The sequence below is a fragment of the Chroicocephalus ridibundus genome, chromosome 4 (genome assembly GCF_963924245.1).
Source record: "Chroicocephalus ridibundus chromosome 4, bChrRid1.1, whole genome shotgun sequence".
NCBI lineage: Eukaryota > Metazoa > Chordata > Aves > Charadriiformes > Laridae > Chroicocephalus > Chroicocephalus ridibundus.
Genome location: NC_086287.1, coordinates 3,348,708 through 3,368,352, shown reverse-complemented (window position 1 = coordinate 3,368,352; position 19,645 = coordinate 3,348,708). Strand labels below are relative to the sequence as shown.

The window sequence follows — 19,645 nt, the reverse complement described above, 5'->3', positions numbered from 1 at the left end:
TCACACGGCTCCTGTCAGCCCATTTCTCCAGCCTGCCTTGGTCCCGAGGGATGGCAGCTCCGTTCCCCGAGTTTGGTGCCACCCACAAACTTGAGGAAAGCACAATGCATTGCCTCCTCCAGGTCAGAAACAGAGAAAAGGTCATTTTGCCCTCATACGGATGCATGTAACAAAGCCGTGACCAAACCATCACAAAAAACTTGACCCTACGAAGAAGGGCAAAGCCTAAGTTCATAAAGAAAAATGGCACCCACGCTGGGCGCATGGACAGCTTAGTCTTACTGAGACCGACAGCAAAATGCAGCACTTGTACCTGTATTTTGTCTTTAAATAGAACTGTAAGGGTTAAGATAAAACCAAAAGATTAACCTACAACTTAGTTCTGTAACGCCAAAACTTCTTGGAATTTAGAGTATAAGGAAACACACATTTTGCAATCAATATGGTCTCACATACTCACACACCGCAAAATATACTGATACGTATAAAGTTTTTCCAACTACACAAATGAATTCTGGCTGTTAAAGCAACCATCAATAATATCTTCCTTTCTTGTGCTTTTCAAGGGGACATCACATTTTAAGTTATCATTGACTGAATCCATAGTTTTATCTATGAATAGTCCAATCTATAGTTTACAACAGAGATTCAGGTGCATGTCAGCATCACTAAAAGTTCTAGATTTGTTTATATGACTTACAGTGATTTCTTTACAAAGTGTAATTTCTACCTGTTGATGTAGGTGTCTAATTCAGTGGCAGGTAACGTAAGTCCTAAAACGAGGCTGCTGGAGAACCAGAAATATTTTAAACTGATTTATTTCTAACTGACTAGATTTCACGTTGATTGTACTCCTGTAAGACCTGATTAAGTGAATTCATTAACATCTATAATTTTATGACAGCATACTTCGGAGATTCCAGTCATGGAAATTATCACAGTCTAATCAGGATATGCAAGCTGAATATAAAAGCACTATAAAAAAAATAATCTTGATTGAATCATGATATAGAATATTCGTAATAAAAAACTGCATCTCTTGAACTCAAGACATATTACAATCAGTTTCTGCCATTAGAAAATATTTAGTAAAAGTTCTTACTAAATGCTCCAGAGGTATCAAGCAGCTGCTGATACGGGATTTGAGTCAGAAACCTTGGTGATGGCCACCCACACGGGACTGTGTTCCATGAGGAATGAAGAGCAGCGACACCGTGCTTGAAAGGACTCCTAGTTCTCTATAAAACTGGGGACTGGAGTGACCCTACAAGACATCCCCTTCGCTTTGCTCAACTTCATTCTATTTTGCTACTCAAATACTTCCACGTGTGTTGCTAATCTAAACAATTTCTATGCAAAGCTCGTTTCCTAACGCTGCTGTTGATGCTGTCAGAGCTACCTATCCCTGCACCTCATTGTAAGAGAAGAGCAACATCTCGGCAGCGCTGCTTACCGTGTAATGCAGCTGTGCAGGGAAGGAAATAATTAAGCCCATCATGTGAAACAAATCCTTCAGGACATACCCATTAATGAGATTTACTGAACCCGCTCTCTGCTTTGCCGCTTGCAGGAACGAAGGAGGCAGAGACAGAGAGAGAAAAGCCCTCCTTTTCAGCAATAATACAAAACTAGAAATAGATTTTGTTCAATTCACACTTTTAAAGGAAAGAACCATTAAAAAGAGATTTGCCATTAGGTTTTATGTCTGCTTCACGTTCTCCCACGGCTTTTATCTAGTCTACCTCACAGTTGGTTCTTGGAGTTTTTGAGGGTTTTTTGGGCTTAATAAATCCAAACTCCTCTTCTGCACATGGTCTTTCAGTCACACATGGAGAGTGAGCATTTCTGCCCGTTTCGTGGGCAGAAATACTCGAAGCATTTTAGAGTTTTATTTTCTTTTACGCCTTCGTTTTTACTTCATAATTTTGACAACTTCTGTCTCTTCCTTAGGTCACAGTCACCAGTTCCTCCCAAGGTTTTTGTACAAGATTTTGGGTTGTCTCCTAACTTTTCACCCAACAGGAGCTGCTCTCTCCCACTGTGAACTTGCAGCTATCAGGATGCCTGTCTGCTGGATTTCCTACCATTATAGCTTGCCTTTTCTTGCCATGCAAGAACACGAGGCACACTGGGCACCAGAGCTGCACCACCACCTCCTTGGCAGGAGGATTGGGCAAGGTGGGATGGTCCACAGACCACCTCCCCTTGCAGCAGCACCCAGGCTGCTGACTTGGCTGCCCAGCTACAGGCAGGCAGGGCTGGATCCCCCATCTTCTAGCCAGAGGAAGACTCATTAGATCATAGCAAGTCAGAAAGACTACATATAAAATAACGTTTTGCTATATTAGAAAGAAGCAAATATATATAGGGAAGTGTTCAAGACCAGGCTGGATGGGGCTTTGAGCAACCTGGTCTAGTGGGACGTGTCCCTGCCCATGGCAGGGGGTTGGAACTAGATGGTCTTTAAGGTCTCTTCCAGCCCAAACCATTCTAAGATTCTATGTATATATAATTATAATATTTTCTATATTGTGATAAAGGCTGTTGAATGTATATATAGGTATGAAAAGGCAAAACAAAACAAAAAAGCCATATGTGCAACAAAGGCCTATAATAATATTTTTAAGAAAACCACAGAATGAGGTTGAAAGTTCCATTTCACTAACTACTCCAAGCATGTAAAGCGCAGAGGAGTGTTTACAGCCTATATCAAACATCACTGTCACTGCTGGCGCTCGCTATGAAACGGTACTGCGTGCTCAGTCATGAATGTCTGCTTTTCACATCTGCCGTGACTGCAACTGCTAGGAATGTAAATGGGAAAGAACGACATTAAAAAAAAAAAAGTAACTACCAAGACTGAAAAGGTAAGCAAAGGTCTTACACAATCACATCTATATTTCAAACTATATTTCAATGCTTATACATTATCAAAGCTAGCTATGAGTAACTGTTGTTCCTTATGCTTCAGACTTATTTGAAAGGAAGTTCAGCCATACACTGATGAGGTCTTTCTGTTTCCCATAAACAGTTCAGTAGCACTGAGCAAATAATGTAAAAATTGAGCAATTTAGGTTTATTTTCCTGTTCTTAGAATTATTTCATATATTTCCTTTCACAAACCACTTCTGTATCCATTTCAAATAAATATATATCCCTTATCAGGACCGAGAGCATGGGCTCTGATGGGTGACTTTGGTCATGCCATAGACTAAAGGCCAGCTTGACTCTTGAAAAGCTCCTAACCGCAACTGCAAACTCACTCACACATTTCAGCCGACAAAACATAATTATTCAGATTGACTCAACACACTGGCAAATACAATACTTAAAATCCAAATTTGCACACCTGTTTGTATACAATTACCTTTCTCTTCTGATTGGCATAAGTATTTATCTTTGACAGTGGCACTTCCGCAGAGGCAAACAGTCAATTGGTAAATGCCCGATAAACTAGAAATTTGTATTCGTACTGGTCTTTCAGGTACACATCTTTTTTTAATCTTTTTTCTTCTTTTTTAATCTTTGTCTCCTTTTTCCATTTCTACAGAGCACTGCTCCAAATTGTACTACTTTGTGTCACCACACACTTTACGGCATTCCCTTTCACACATTTTACATAATTCTTGTATTTTCACTCTCCTTCCAGTGCTCATCCAAAGACACTGTTAGGACTCCCCATCTTATCTTTGACCTGTGTTCATAATGTGCATTGACACAGACACCTGCAGCAGCCAATGCAGGAAAAGGCACCTTTCCTTTCTCTTATCACAGAGTAAATGGGTTTTTTAGTTTTCAGATCATACAGAAGTAACATGCTTTACCAAAGGAAACTTAATTTTAAATCACTGTCCATTTTGTTCTAGCTTTCCGATTTCTGAGTTTAAAGTTCCTATTTATTTTGTAACTACTAGATTGGAAGCAAATAGAATAATTCTAGTTTAAGAAACTGTTTGGCATAAAAAGTTGTAAGTTGTCTCCAGAGTACTACCAAAACTTTTTAAATTGTGTTTTAAAAGGATAATAGAAAAGCTAAAATTAAAAAAAAAATTAAAAAATGTGGAGACCATAAGCCTTTTTGAACAGAAAACACTGAAAATGCGCAGATACAGTAAAAAAAAAATAAAAATATAAGGAAAATGTTTGTTCTGTATCACAAGAGGCTCTACGCTGATCCACTAGTGCAGCAGTCCTCACCTAATTGTAGGACAATGGCACTACAGTACAAACCCCCAGAAATTATTTATCCATATCTAACATCAGCTGAAGTTTACAGTGAACTAGTTAATAAATTGCTCCCACAAAAAAAAAAAAATAGGGGTTTTAATAGGTCTAACAGAAGAAGTACTATAACATTAGTCTATCTGCTAGTTCATATTTAAAGTATATTCGGTAGGAGGAGGAAGAGAGCCGTTATGCATGAGGATAAAAGTTAACAAGATCTGCCAACCATCTTCACTACAGGCTACAGTTAAAGTGCAAATTCCGCTGCTCTGAAATCATTCTTGTAATCCACCCAACACTGTAAAGCAGGATGAGAAACATTTTCCTTGTTGGGGATCAAGCAGGTTTTTCAAGGATTTTTGACCACCTGTTTATTGAAATACACCTCAGAAGAATCTAGCAAAAGACATGGTTTACCTCCCGGGCTGTAACTGTATGTTGCCCACTGACACAACCAATTTAAATGATTTCTTTACAAAATTAGTCTAGCACACTTACCTGTCAACATACAGGTGAGAGCAACGGTGTCAAAATAATCATCAAAATCTAGTGTTCTCTCATCTCAGATTCCTGTAAAAAATACATAAAGACGTAAAGAAGATTTGCATGTGGAGAAAGAAATTCAGTGGCCTAACAGCCACCCTATTTAAAATGTATAAAGCAGAAATGCTCACGGCATGAAGGGGATTTTGATATGTCAGTGGGTAAGAGAGGGAGGAAGTTTATCACATTACAAATTTCCAACATATTCCTCATGCTGTAACATAAATATTATGCATAGCTTTGCAAGGGCAGAGCCTGATGTAACGTACTTCAGAGTGCTTCTGGCAGCATGAAGTCACTACTAAGAAAAAAAATAGGCTCTTGGTTATCAAGGCAGACATAGTTTCAGGCCAGATCTGACAGAAGGTGAAAGATGCTGCTCTCTTGTTTCCCACAGACATCTTCCTTGATTTAAGTCTTGCCAAAGCAATGAGCATCCTGGGCACGCGCATTTGCTGAACAACCCAAATTTGAGCAGCAAGATGCTTGGTTTTTCCCCAAGTCCACCTGAGATCCAGAAATTAGGGTCTGCTGTTTCCAGCACCCCAAAGAGATTCCCCAGACCAGCAGACGTGTGCTGAGCATCACAGTCCAGCTCTTGGCCAGTAAGAGACAGCCTGTAGCTAAAGTGATCAACTCTGAAGTGTGTATGACTAGGTTCAAATTTTATTGCCTTTGTTGATGAGCAGAAGCTCATGCCGAAGAAAGTCTTGCCTACCATGTATTTCTTCCTTCTACAGGTATAAATGGAAGGGAAAATCCAGAGATTTCCATTGAGAAAGCAAGTCTGACAAACTTCTTTAGTTTCTGGTGTACAGCACTCCATCAAAAAATAACACTAGATTATGTTACATCTGCTACTTCTAACCACATTAAGAGGTCTAAATGGGCACTCTCTATTAGGCACAAGAGAAGCAGTCATGCAGCTACAGAAAAAATACAGAACACGACCATAAGTGAAACTGGAATTACTCAAGGATAATTCTGTGAACATCATTGGCACCGCACTGTTTACTCCTATATACATAAAAACTGCATTCACCTCAAATTCACCCTCCCTTATTCTATGCTTTATTAGACCCTTCCTGCTGTGCACATTCAAGTAATAGTTAATGCCTATATGTACATGTATACTCAAACATTTAAATATACTTTCAGTGTATTTAAGCTCATTCTTTATTTTAAATATAGACTTTGACATATTTTACTAAAAATAAACCTATCCAAAAAGTTTTGAGAAATACTTACAAATCCGTCTCCAGCACCTGCGTAATTCTGCACAACTATCTTTCAGCAACCACAAAAAAAAAAAAAGCTATTTAGGGACATTTCCCACACTGGACTATTGTATTTTGTACCACGTAGAAGTAAAGCGCACTTGAGATTAAACCTAGTAGGTTTTGCATTTTTAGAGCAGGAGATAGAACTGTGATCTCCACAATCATGAATGTCACAGAAAAGGTAGGTAAGGAAAGATCAGCGTCTGTTTCCCACAAGGCAAAAACCAGAACCCATACAAGGAAAGAAGCCGGCAAATTAAAAACAAAGCAAAATCAGCTAACTAACCCAACAGGTTTCTTAATCTCTGAGAGACGGGATAAACTGCTTCCACTTCTGAAACCTCTCTTTTACACACACCAGCTTTCAGTTTCAAACGGATCCAGAGACAGAGGAGGAAGAACTACCTGGGACTGGAAATATCCATCACAGATGAAACTTTCCAAAATTGCTCTCAAATACTGACACATCTGCTCAACATATTCCAAAAACAAGTTTTGTTGGTTTCAGGAAAGACTTATAACTTGGTCAGTTTTGGATAGATATGGCTAAGATTTACTAAAGGTCTATCAGCAGCGATAGCCTGAATCTTAAGCAAATATTTTGGGACTCTTAGTAAATACCACAAATGGCAAAAGCAACATAAATGTTAAGCATTCAGCTACTAAATACCCCACAAAAACAAAGGCTACTGAAATTCATTGCAGGGAATTTTTGCACTTCATTGTGGAAGAGAGGAGAATGCCAGCAGTACTGTTCGGAGGCCAAATTCTTTTATCTACAAGAATTACCCAGCAGCATGACTCCACTTTGTATTTTGGATGTTAACTTATTTTTCGTAGTACTCTCCAGAGCTAACCCTAAGGATAAGAAAATCAACGTGAAAAACAGTGGTTTGCCTAGAGCTAGGAAAAGTTCTTTAAATGAGAGCATTTGTATATCGCAAATTCATAGAAAATAAATTAAATGGTGCTAATACTGACTTCTTAATGAGGCTGGGTGAGGTTACACAGTGGAGACACACCGTTGTTGGAAAAGTGAGCAACTGGCCTCTCCTGTTTCTGCAAAAGGATTCTCTTAACACCTGCATGCAGACAAAAATTACTGAGTCCCCCCCAAATCCCATTTTTCCCTCTCTTCAAGCACAGGATCAGTAGAGCAGAAGTTCCTCTTCACCTCAGAGCCTCCGATGCATCTCTAAATAAATCTCTGTGCCGTGAAATCCCAAGGTATTTGCACATCCCTAGCACTTCCTACCACTACAGGTTTCTCTTCCAGACGTTGCTTTCATGTGTGGCTGCGCAAGGGAGCGTGGCCGTGCATCCCTCAGGTGACACACCAAACACAACAGGCAACATGTCTTTACCTCCGTGGGAGCTCTAGCGTGGGTCTGTCCTATACCTAATCACAGTTTTTAACATGTTTGTAGGAACATAAAACCTTCAGAGACTTCTATTCCTTTAAAAAAATTTACCTGAGGTTGAGCAATGAATTCAAAAGCCATTGGAAAGTAGAAGGAACGGGATAAGGAGGGGAGAAAACTGACAGCACGGTCACATAAGCTATTCTCCTTATCAAATCAAAAACACCGAACCGTAACTCCAAGCCAAAAGCGAGATGAACAGTACAGTGATTTATTTCCACGTGATTCAGTGCTGTACAGTGAAGAGATGTGACATTTTTGCAGTGTGCAGTGTACCAACAGTAAGTTAGTTCAGGGAGCAGTATAGCCGCGGCCATGCAGTATTTATAGTTCTCTCTCCTCAGCTTCTTAGTGCTGCTCCTTTTCCCCCGGCGAAGGAGCCGGGAGACAGCACTCTGCAGCTGCTTCCAGCGCTCGGAAGAAAGCCTTCGCCCGACCAGCCTGCCGCAGAATCAACATTCTCAAAAAGGGAGACGGGTCAAATCTTCCCCCAGATTTGGCAAGTTTCAAAATTAGAGATGTTTTTGTAACATCTAGAATGACAACATTAGAGATGTTATGATTTGTAATGAGTGGCATGAAAATGTCAACATTTTTGCATTCCTGTTTTTTCATGGTAGCACGTACCTTTAATGAGTCTCCTACACAGGAAGATAACCTTTTTTGTGGGCATTACTCTATGCTCAGATGCCCACCTAGGAAAGTAAAAGTTATTAACTAGTAAGAGCAAAGCTCAAGTAAATTCACCTACTGCGTAGATAAGGCATGTCTAGAAACTCCTCAGCAGACAAACATGCATTTATTCTACCTTACACAAACATAAGTCAACAAAAATCATAAAACCGTATTGGCAAACTCTAGCAAATATTTCTGCATAACTTCTCAACACTATTTCAACGCCAGCATGGCCCCAGTTTCTGGTTCTGAACTGGCTCCCAGCTGACCAGCCAGCTTATCTGCACAGATGTCTGCACAGCCACCGAGAAATATCCATCTCTGGAAATTTATGAGGATGGGCACAGAGAATGGATACACTGAAACACTCAAAAATGAAGCATTTGGAAGTATGCTACTAAAGGATTAGCATGTTTTAATTAATACAATTTAAAACAACACATTTCATTCATTTATCCGTAACTTTTCTGAACACAAACAGCCCTTAAAATCTTAATGCTATCACAGCATCCTAAGTGTTTTCTCTATTTTCATGTACATAAAAACATGTCATCAACCTTGAAGACCCTCTTATTTGCACATAAGCTCACATTACCAGCGGCTTCTGAAATCAAAGACAATTTATACGTGATGTCTACAGAACGTGAATACCGGAGGAGTTCACGTGACTATAGAATACACGACCCAATTTAGTAAAAAACTGCTAAAGCAGTTCAGTTATGCTACATGAAAGTACTAACTGCTGCTTTAACAGTACACTCATATAATTTAATTTATAGCGAGCTGAAGGCACTCTGCACTGTAAGGCTGCAGGCAGTCCATTAGTTTAGTAGTACTCTGAGACTCCCAGACGTCTTTAATACTAATAGACCCCAAACGCACACACTGAATTCTGCACTTTCTTCCCCATGTTAAATTGAGAGCTCAAATCCTGAGGTAAGTACTAGGGCCAAGGCTTGTGTCTCTGGCACGTACGTACACGATGGAGTGAAATGCTGCTTAAGAGACACTTAATAAGCAAACCTGATTTGATTCCAGCTCAGCAAAGAACGCAGCAACAAGCTGAAAAATGAATTTAGCAAGGGAAGAGCTAGCTGAGATTTTTGAGAGACTACTATCATCTCATTCTGCCATTATCTAAAGCCAGAGCAAACAAAGAAAGTCTGTTCACAAGGTTGAAATGTGAACAGAATCAGGAAAACAGTTCGAGGAAGTGGAAGAATAGTTATTGTATTCATCAGGAGAGACCACATTTGGGCATATATTTAAAATTCAGAACAGAAAGAACTCCATATGGACCTTTTCAGAACTAAATAGGAAGTCTACAGCTGCTTAAACACTTACTGAAATGAATTCACATATTTGTGACTCTTAGTTTTTTGCTATGCTCGACTACTCTAATCTTTTTTCCTCAGCAGTCCAAACATAAAGGAGGCTTAAATGCTTGTATATTGTGTGGTAGCAGAGAATGGTCTTCAGAAACGCCAGATGCTTTGCAGCTTCAGATTATTCACTACTTACGGCAGCAAGTTCATGCTAACAACAAAAAAACCAAAACTTATTTCCTGTCCAAATACAGACAATATAAATATGTACTGTTAATTTCATACACACTAAAGACACAGAGAACCTCCACAGTGCCACACATTGTTAAGTACCTTTGAAGAGGCAGACACAGGAAAAAGGCAGCATCGAGAATCGGGACAACAGAATATGCTAAAATGAGACAAGTTAGCACAAAACCAAGAGCGCTCCATGTAAGTACAACGTAGAGGTACAGAAGAGATCCCTCAGCCACCCCCTCCTACTCAGGCACTAGATGGCTTCTTCTAATTCTCTGATGTAGAGGAGGAGGGAAGACAAGGCGTGAAGTTGTGAGCAAGACATCAGGGTCATTCCACTGCCCAGTTCAACAGACCCAGATCGTTTCCAAGACAGATTCTGCCTGGACCGTGCAACAGCAGAAGACTGAACGAGGGCTATTTTCACTTTTTCTAGAGTTTTGCTCCATGTTCATGACCCCACTTGAACCTGTGTTACAGCTGACTTGACTTTACTGGCCCTTATTAAACCTGTTTCCAAAATACTTAGCAAATTAAACAGTTGTTAGACCTCACGTAGTAGTTTTGACCTGCATGCAAACTGCTGATCTCTTAACACCTTGGCCATGCATAATGCAGAAGGAACAGCAAGTGGGTAAAGTTAAGAGTATATGCAAACCCTGAAACTCAGTGACACGCTTTGTCTTTGCTCCATGGCCGCACAAGCTGAGCACCACTGGGCAGAAAATCACGACCACTTGCAGCTGGAAGCCAAAAGGAGCGTGTGGTGCTATATGAAGCAAAACCTTTTGTGACAGCAAGAGCCAGGAATCTACATATTTGATGTATGACTCTTCATCAGCATGAATAAATGTGGAGCATAGTAACTCATCAGTAAACTCATAAGTAAATGAGTTAATATAAATACAAATCCATCAGGATCTGAGAAGGACCTATAGTAGGAACCCTTAGGACAACAGCTTTGTAGATTTCCCTCCTCCTCTCATAAAGTGGGACAGCCACAAAGTCAGAGCATATCACTCACGGCTCCTGGCTTCCCTAGCAGATTACTTAGTGTAGTACAACCTTCATTAAAAAGGTCCCGTTAGGGAAAACACTGAAGAGTCAGGATCAGTAGATCTTGCAAGATATTTAAGCAGCAGTTGTATTCCAAACAGTTGGACTGACAATCACCTGAAGCAGAGCATGGTTTAACTTATACGATGAGGATTCTTGAGACCTCTGAGCGTGTGACCAACTAAGGAGAATTCAAATAAGAAGAGACCACATGAAGCAATTTTTTTGCCTGGCACTTCATTAAGGGATGGTCTGTAGCCACTAAAACAACTGCAATATACGTAATACTCAGGCTGAGTATTGAAGACAAGCTCAAGAATAAAATGGGCACTGCCAACAATCCTTTTTCATCCCCCAGAAATACCTGGATGTCTTGCTAGTAGTCTATGTGAAACCAATTCAATGCCTATGTTCAACATTTCTAAATTGAAACATTTTCACTCTAAAACTTGAGCTCATGGAGACTCATATTACTAGGAAAGCCACAACGTATAAAGAATAATATAATTCCAGACAGCTTAAATTCTGAGTTCATGATATCAAAACAAAGACTAGAATCAGATCCTGCATTTTTGTTGCCTGTTCATAGTAGGTTAAAAAAAATGTTCAGTTATGGAAAGAAAAATACCTCCTTCCTATGCTTATCTAAACATAAAATGGCAATATAATTAAAGTAATAAGTATTACTGCAAATTTTAAGTAATCAGTGATGAAAGAAAAACGTGTCATCCTCAGTTCATGGCTCATAATTATTTCATTTCCCGAATACTGCAAAATCCATGATAACTAATAAATAATAAAAGCTTTTTGAAAAGCCAGAAGGTGCTTACCTTGGCTGTAATTTTGCATGTAACTCATGAGATCTGCCCAACTCAGTGAAGTCAATCCTAAATTTTGCACTGCAAAATTTCTATGCTTTTGTTTTATGAGAAGGTGGGCAACTTTGAAACTTGGATTCACAGAAAGACTTGTACCCATTTTCTACCTATACTTGAAACTGGATTTTGAGTCTAAGCCTATCCATTGCATTTACCAAACAAAAGCGGGCTGCTTGTTTTTTAGACTTCAGCACATTCCAAGGGTTGTAAATGTTACCAGCTGCTGACCAAAAAGAAAAAAAAAAATATTTTCAAGAAGTGAATGGAATCCACAGATTACGATTACCTAAAAGGAAGAAATAGTCTACTTAATCTACTCAATCTAGCAGAGTACTGTATTTGCCATGCTTTCAGCAGTCCAGATGGCTCCATTTTATTTACATGTACCATCTAAACAATCATTGCCGCGTTGTGGAAACACTATTTCCCGTTTTGACAACAGGAGGGAGATTACTCCCCCGAGTTATAAATCACAAATCACTGAGGGCAGCTGCAGCCTCTGTTTCTTTATCATTCTCTTAAAGATAGGAATTTTAGTGAAAGATGGGCATTTAGTAACTTCCCTGGCTGAGCTACAGTAAGTGAAGAGAGATGAAAGATGGAGCAATGAAAGGGGGAGATACCGGAGTTGTGGCTGACCTGTGCAAGGAGAGCCGACCCCCTCAGAAGGAAATTATTCGACTGCCAGGTCTTGCCTTCAACTACAGCAGTGTGAATGCACAGGTCAACCCATTCCCATTCGGTTCAGTTTACTGGCAACACATTTAGGTTGGTGTAAAAGGACACGATTGTTAGTATTTGGGAGAGGTTGGGTTAAAAATTTGGTTAAGAAAAACATTTGCCATTATCAGAAGAAATAAACTAGCTTATATGATGCTAGCGGTATTTAAAGGAAATAGAAATGCAAGATAAAATGCAGCAATATATTTCAAATAATTTGATCGACCTGTCATGGACAATTAAACTGTTCTTATTATAAATACTATGACAACCATGTCAATAATAAAGAAAACACTTGTGCTAATTTAAAATTTTGTTAAGGTTTAGCAAGTAAATCACCGTGCACATAACAAGCTACAAAGGTTAAGAGCTGCTGCCACATGATCTCAAGAAAATTCATCAGGCCCAATTAATCTGACGGTGCACAGTCTTTTCATTGAGAAAATTACAAGCCAAACAAACAAGAAAAAGTGAAAATGACACAAAATAGATGTTGCTCAGTTTATCCCAGTTCAACGGGGATAATACCTTTTTTTGTTCCATCATCGTACAGGGAACGATGCCCTTTAAATGAGCAGCATGTGAGCCCTTCCTTGGCAGACTCCTGGAGAGAGTTTGCCTCCCCAAATTCAATCACTCGATTCAACAGGATCTGGGATTGAGTTTCCTAATCCAGCCTAGGATTTACTTGTGAAAAGTGGTGAGCTGGAAGGGAACCAGATGAGAAAATAAAATCACGAGAAAACAAGAGCCTCAAAACGCGCTATGAGCACAGTTTGCCATGAATGAGACTTACCAACGTAAGTAGCTATAGCAAGTAACAAAACATTCCCATGAATTTTTTGAGCTGCCTAAATGGGATTATCTCCATATACATTGGAGAGTATTCAACAAGATTAGACTCCTTTACGTTACAACACATGTTTATGTGCTTTAACACAGCAGATACGTAGAGCAGAAGCAAATCTTAAGCATCTATACTGACAATACATTGACTTTTAAATGAATAGTTTCACTCTAGGATAGAATTCTCTTCCTTCCCTGATGAACACAGACAGCAGACACAAGGTTCAATGAAACTGGAAGCACAACAAATGGAAGAATACAAAAGCTTTCCACAACTTACAAAATCCTAAGTCTTTGCATATTTTGGATAGCAACATGCAAACAACGCATTAAGATCACAATCTCAGATCAAAACAAATAGGTATCAATTTTGAGTCTCATTAACAACTCATCATCCCAGGAAAGTCACTGTTCCCAAGCAAACATTCTTCTCTGATAAAGGGATAGGAGAAGGGAGAATAAAATTGACAGATGTACACAAATCTCAGTGGAGATCTCAAGTTAGACGAATAAAACCCACACCAATCAACCAAATTATGCAACGCTTATTTACTTCTGCTGAAAATACACTGCAATTTTCATGACAAAAGAATTACACCAGGAAAATAAACCCCCAAGAAGGCAGCTCTGACATTTTATGAAAAGGACGCTTGACTCCAGCTGTCTCCTGTCGAGCACCCGTGAGACACAGCTGCGTGGTGCTGACTCCCCCTCCAAACATCTCAGTGATAGCGTTACCTGTTTGCATACCATTGCTGATGCCAAGACATGACCTTTAGACTGGTGCATCAGTGAAGCACTGGTTTTACACTCTGCAGAAAGGCTGTCACACCGGCGCTGAGTTCTGTCCAGTTGCGTCTCCCCACTACCCACTTGCACCTCCTTCATGTGGATAATCCAATCCCTATCCCCATGAGCCTTGTTTGGCTTTTTGCTGGTTACGTGCCGGGGCAGACAGGATGGTGTGTACCACATATGATGACTTGGCCTGTTTATTATCAACGTATTGAAGTTAAGGTCTGCTGACTTGGGTGCTGTGGAGAAGTAAAAAATATTGCCCCTGAGGAAAGGCTGAGAAACCTGTTTAGCCTGGAGGAGAGAAAACTGAGACGGCATCTCATCAATGCTTATCAATATCTAAAGGGTGGGTGTCAGGAGGATGGGGACAGGCTCTTTTCAGTGGTGCCCAGCGACAGGACAAGGGGAAACAGGCACAAACTGGAACACAGGAAATTCCATTCCAACATGAGGAAAAACTTCTTTACTTTGAGGGTGGCAGAGCCCTGGCACAGGCTGCCCAGAGAGGTGGTGGAGTCTCCTTCTCTGGAGACATTCCAAACCCGCCTGGATGTGCTCCTGTGCAACCTGATCTAGGTGACCATGCTTTGGCGGGGGGCTGGACTAGATGATCTCCGAAGGTCCCTTCCAACCCCTACAATCCTGTGATTCTGTGATTCTCTTCATCACCACAAAGACATTTAGTACATTAGTGGAACTGCATTTATTAATACCAACAAAGCATCTGAGCCACGGATATAAAATCCTTGCTCATGTAACATATTGCAGTAAACGGAGTTACACCAGGCATCAATTTGTTTATTCGTTTGGATTTTCCAGTAAGGATCTACTGCAGAGAACATCAGCTATTATTTCCACAGGCGATCTATTCTGCACTGTATCCCTACTCACAGTATGAATGCAATTTAGGGTCTTCAATTTTTACAAACTTTGATTTGTCTTGAATATAGAAACTGTAAATACAATTAAAGAAAGCACATAAAATTTTCAGTAACTTTCAAATCTGGGTCATGCTGGTTTTTGTGATATGTTTCTTCTATTCACAGCTTGTTCCCTTCATTGGTTTTATCTGCCTATATACAGGTTAATTAGTCTCGTCCATGGGACCCAGTTTTGTTATCCACAAATTTGTTTGTTTAACCCCATAAGTACTATGAAATAATATAATACTAAGAAAATTTATTCTCAAAATAAAAATTTATCCTCAAAATAAAAGGTATTGAAAAAGTCATATATCCCTATAAAAGACACTCAGCTGCTACTACAGATTACTAAAGCCAGCTCGACAAATATGTAGCTTGCTATATGGAGAACTGGCCCTCCATGCAGAAAAAATAAATGTTAATATGCCCCAAAGCAGTATATGGCCATGTAGCCTGTTAAGTGCATTCAAATATTCATATACACGGGGTACTTGTAAGCTGTTTGAGTGATCTTTACCCTGAGAAACAGAGTATTTTGATTCAAATGCAATCTCAGACAGAAACAACCCTTCCCTTCCGCCCCCTGAAAATACAAGGTGTGTGTCTGTCAGGAATTAAGCAAAGCTAATGCTGCACGGTGTCACCCTGACCTCAGCTACAATTCCAAGCTGCACCACAGACTTAAAATGAAAGAAAAGAAATTATCAGGAACCCTGAAGAGCACATTTGTGCATATGAAATATAAAAATACTCATTTGTTGAAAGATGCATATTGCTTTCATTAAGCAATTCTTTAATCTCTAGGTGATCGAGTATGCTTTTCTGGCTACGTGGAAGAAACAAATAATAGCAGGGAGCACAAAATAGCTGTAAAAGCCAGTAGTGGCAATAATGCACAGAGTGAGATCTGAGCAGCCTGACCTCTCTGAGCTATCCTGCAGGATTCCCAAGACAGCTCTTCCTCCAAAGAGGAGCTCAGGGTCCTGTTTCCTACAGGGAAGGCAACACTAGCTGTCCATGGAGCTACCTCAAATAGCAAAACTTTTATCACTCTCAGGGTGTTTCCAGGTTAATGTTCAACAAGGTCTAGGAGAAACCTGAAGGGAGGAAAGGAGCTGGCTGCAGGGAGCAACAGGAGAAAGTGATGACTGGGTAAGAAAATGGCAGATTGAACATGAAGTTGACAAATATGAAGTAACATGGGCAAAAACAGCTCTACACATACAGCAGTGGAAACTGAGCTAATTACTGCCATTCAAGACAAACAGTATTTTGCAAATGTCAGTTTTACATCCTGCATTCACAAGATTAATAAGAATATTAGGAAAGAAATAAAGAACAAAATAAAAGATATTAAGTGACGTTATAAATATGTGAAATGCAGGTCTTGGCCCTATGCTTCCCCTGTCTTCCTCTGCTTCCTCCCAGGCTCGAAAGGGCTAATGAAGAACTAGAAAAGATACAGAAAGTTGACCAAGAAAATAAATATATAAAACAGCTAGCATGCACATAAGAAAAAAATGTCTTACAACTTCTTAAGTCTGGGGAAAGTTTACTGATAGGTATGTACCATCATGAGTGCCTGGAGAAACCGAGCAGAGTACTTACTACCTCCTCTAATAAAAGGAGTAAGAAACAGCAAGTGAATCTCACAAGCTCAAAACACACCGTGAAGCTGAGGAACTGCCACAAGATGCCATTGGTCACCGAAGCTCAGCATACGTTCACAGCACAACTGAACACATTCCTGGAGCAAAGCTCATTGAGGGCTCTCAAGATACTGCATCACTGCTTTGGTGAGATTATGGACCGTAGCTTCAGCTGGGAGAGAAACCGTGAGCATTATGGCAAAACCACGAATCTAACCTATCCAATGTTATCTAGTCAAAATCTGCTTCAGTACTACATTAAGAAGCCCACCTGCCATGGCCCAGTTTGGCTGTACCTTGCATTGCAAGTCTTCTCTGTCTCTCCCTATCCACCTCCCACCTTCACTTCACCTTCCCTACCAGCAGGGTGATGTGAGCGGATGCGATCTACAAGGCATCTCAACTCCGACGGGTCATACCATTGTACTTTCTTATTGATATTATGTACGTTATAACATGACCAATCACAGGCAAATCAGAAAAATTTAATGTGGCACTGAAAAGGACTACACAGAACATTCTCTGACCATAAATTTCGCTGGACACTTGCATGGAAATTATAACTACTTTATTATTAGTAGGAAACAGAAAAGTGAATAAACGGTATGAGGGGAAAACAACAAGGACTATGTTTATAGCAGTATCACAGAATCACAGAATCTTAGTGGTTGGAAGGGACCTCTGAGATCATCGAGTCCAACCACATAAAAAAAAAAAAACACAAAAAAAAAAAGCACCCACCTACTAAACTCCACACCCACAACCCCACACACAACACCCCACCACAAACCAATAATCTTGGGCACTAGAGAATGCCCTGAAGAGCCACATCTACACGTTTCTTAAATACCTCCAGGGATGGTGACTCCACCACCTCCCTGGGCAGGCTGTCCCAGTGCCTGACCACTCTTTCAGTAAAGTAATTCCTCCTAATATCTAATCTAAATCTCCCTTGCCGCAGCTTCAGACCATTTCCTCTGGTCCTGTCGTTATTCCCTTGGGAGAAGAGGCCAACCCCTGCCTCTCTACAGTTTCCTTTCAGGTGGTTGTAGAGGGCAATGAGGTCTCCCCTCAGCCTCCTCTTCTCCAAACTAAACATGCCCAGTTCCCTCAGCCTCTCCTCATAGGACTTGTTCTCCAGACCCCTCACCAGCTTGGTGGCTCTCCTCTGGACATGCTCCAGCACTTCAATGTCTTTCCTGTAGTGAGGGGCCCAAAACTGAACACAGCACTTGAGGTGAGGCCTCACCAGTGCCGAGTACAGAGGCACCATCACTTCCCTTGACTTTTCAGATAAATCTTCAGAGGACAAATAACATGAGTATCTTACGTGCCTCATTAGTACCAATAAATGCAAACACAATAGTAAGCAACCCGAATTAAGTATCATCACTAATTGCTAACAGAAACAGTTGTTAATGACCTATTAGCAGCATAATTAGCAAATTGGAGATTTATGCTTATTATCTATCATTCAATTTGTAAACAATATTTTGAATAGCTTAAAACACATTATCATCAGTGAATGCCCCACCTGAAATGTAACATTTTCAATTAAGAGATTACTGAGTTTCCCCATAACAGAGTAAGGTCTGCTTGTGGAGCTCCTAGATGCTTTGAAAACCTGCTACCCATCGAGACATTGTTTCAGAGAGAGAGAAGGAAAAAAACCACCAGATTTACCAGATTCTCTTCTACCCAAATAAAGTGCAATTCCTAAGTGCCTTCCAACAACGGTCACGCTGGCAATGTTTTGTTGCCAGTATTGACCACGATTCCTTACCGCACCATGCAGAGAACTGCAAGGTCAATGCATTCTCCGGTTCAACAGTGTTCAGATGTCGTGGTCTGGGTTTAACCCAATCCTACTCAGGTACCACTAGTGGAAATCTTTTTGCATCGTTCCAAGAAGACTCTTACCCTTACTAGAAGCTTTGTCTTGGTAATCACATGCTACAAAGCCTATACGTGACAATATCCACTGTGCAAGACTGTACTTTATCTGTGTTAAACCAATCTACCAATTTCAACTAGAAATTTCTATTTTTAACTCTCATGCTGCACAACTCAATGAACAACAGTTCCACATACACTTAAACCACCACTTGCATGATTTTGAAAACCTCAGTTCTTTCTCACTCAGCCTTCTCCTTTCCAAACTGAAGTCACAGCTTCTTTATTCTCTCTTTGTATCTCATCCAACTCCATTACATCCTTCATCAGATGCAGACATACAGTATTAAAGAATTACATCACACTAAGTGTTTACAGAGCCGAAAAATGATTCCCTCTGTCCTCTTCTCAAGGCCTCTTGTTCATGCCTAACACAATGTGGATGTCTGAAAATTAAAACCAGCATTCTTTAACATTAGAATTTGTGTATCATCATACAGCAGGTATTGGTACGCAACACTCCATGACACAGGTAACATGCAGACATCTGAGACCCTAAGAAGACAAATCATGTACCAACTTGAGTTCCCTGAGTAACTGTTCCGCATGAAGGCTACATGACTGAGCTTTAAATGAACCCCTGAAACAAACGTGCTCAGAGGCTAGAATGAGACATATTGCAGTATATTTGCCCTGTTCTTAAAGTCCTTCCCTAAGCATCAGATACTCATCCAATACAGACTTCTAAAAAACCCCTACTTTTACTCATTGTCGTGGTTTGGGCCAGGTTGGCGAATGACAAGATGACAGATGCTCTCCCCACCTCTCACTCCAAGAACAGGAAGAAGAGAGATAAAAAGAGTTACAAGTTTAGAAAAAAACACTAAACTACTTTCATGAAAAATTAATAATAAAATAAAAAAGGTTACAACAAAATAGATACAATATAAATAAATAGATACAAAAACATATCATGTTCCTAGGATGATGTCATTGGCAGGCACTGGGAAAGTTCCAGACTGGACTCAGCGACAAATGGGAACTGGAACACACTGACTGGGATCAAAAGGCAGATGAGCCGACAGGGTCCTCCTCAGACATCGGTCATGGAAGAAAGAGAGGCACTGAAGAAGCAGGCCATTGAAGAAGAGCCAAAGACGAAGAGCCCTCGGAGAAG

General features: G+C 40.2%; 1 protein-coding gene across 1 annotated transcript in view; it reads right to left on the bottom strand.

Annotated features, from left to right (window-relative positions):
- The window catches only part of SHANK2 (SH3 and multiple ankyrin repeat domains 2), a 412,637-nt gene that overhangs the window by 337,017 nt on the left and 55,975 nt on the right, over positions 1 to 19,645 (bottom strand). The window contains exon 7 of the mRNA XM_063333193.1: positions 4,723 to 4,794. The gene's annotated coding sequence lies outside the window, so the exon portion shown is untranslated. The remainder of the gene's footprint in view (positions 1 to 4,722; positions 4,795 to 19,645) is intronic.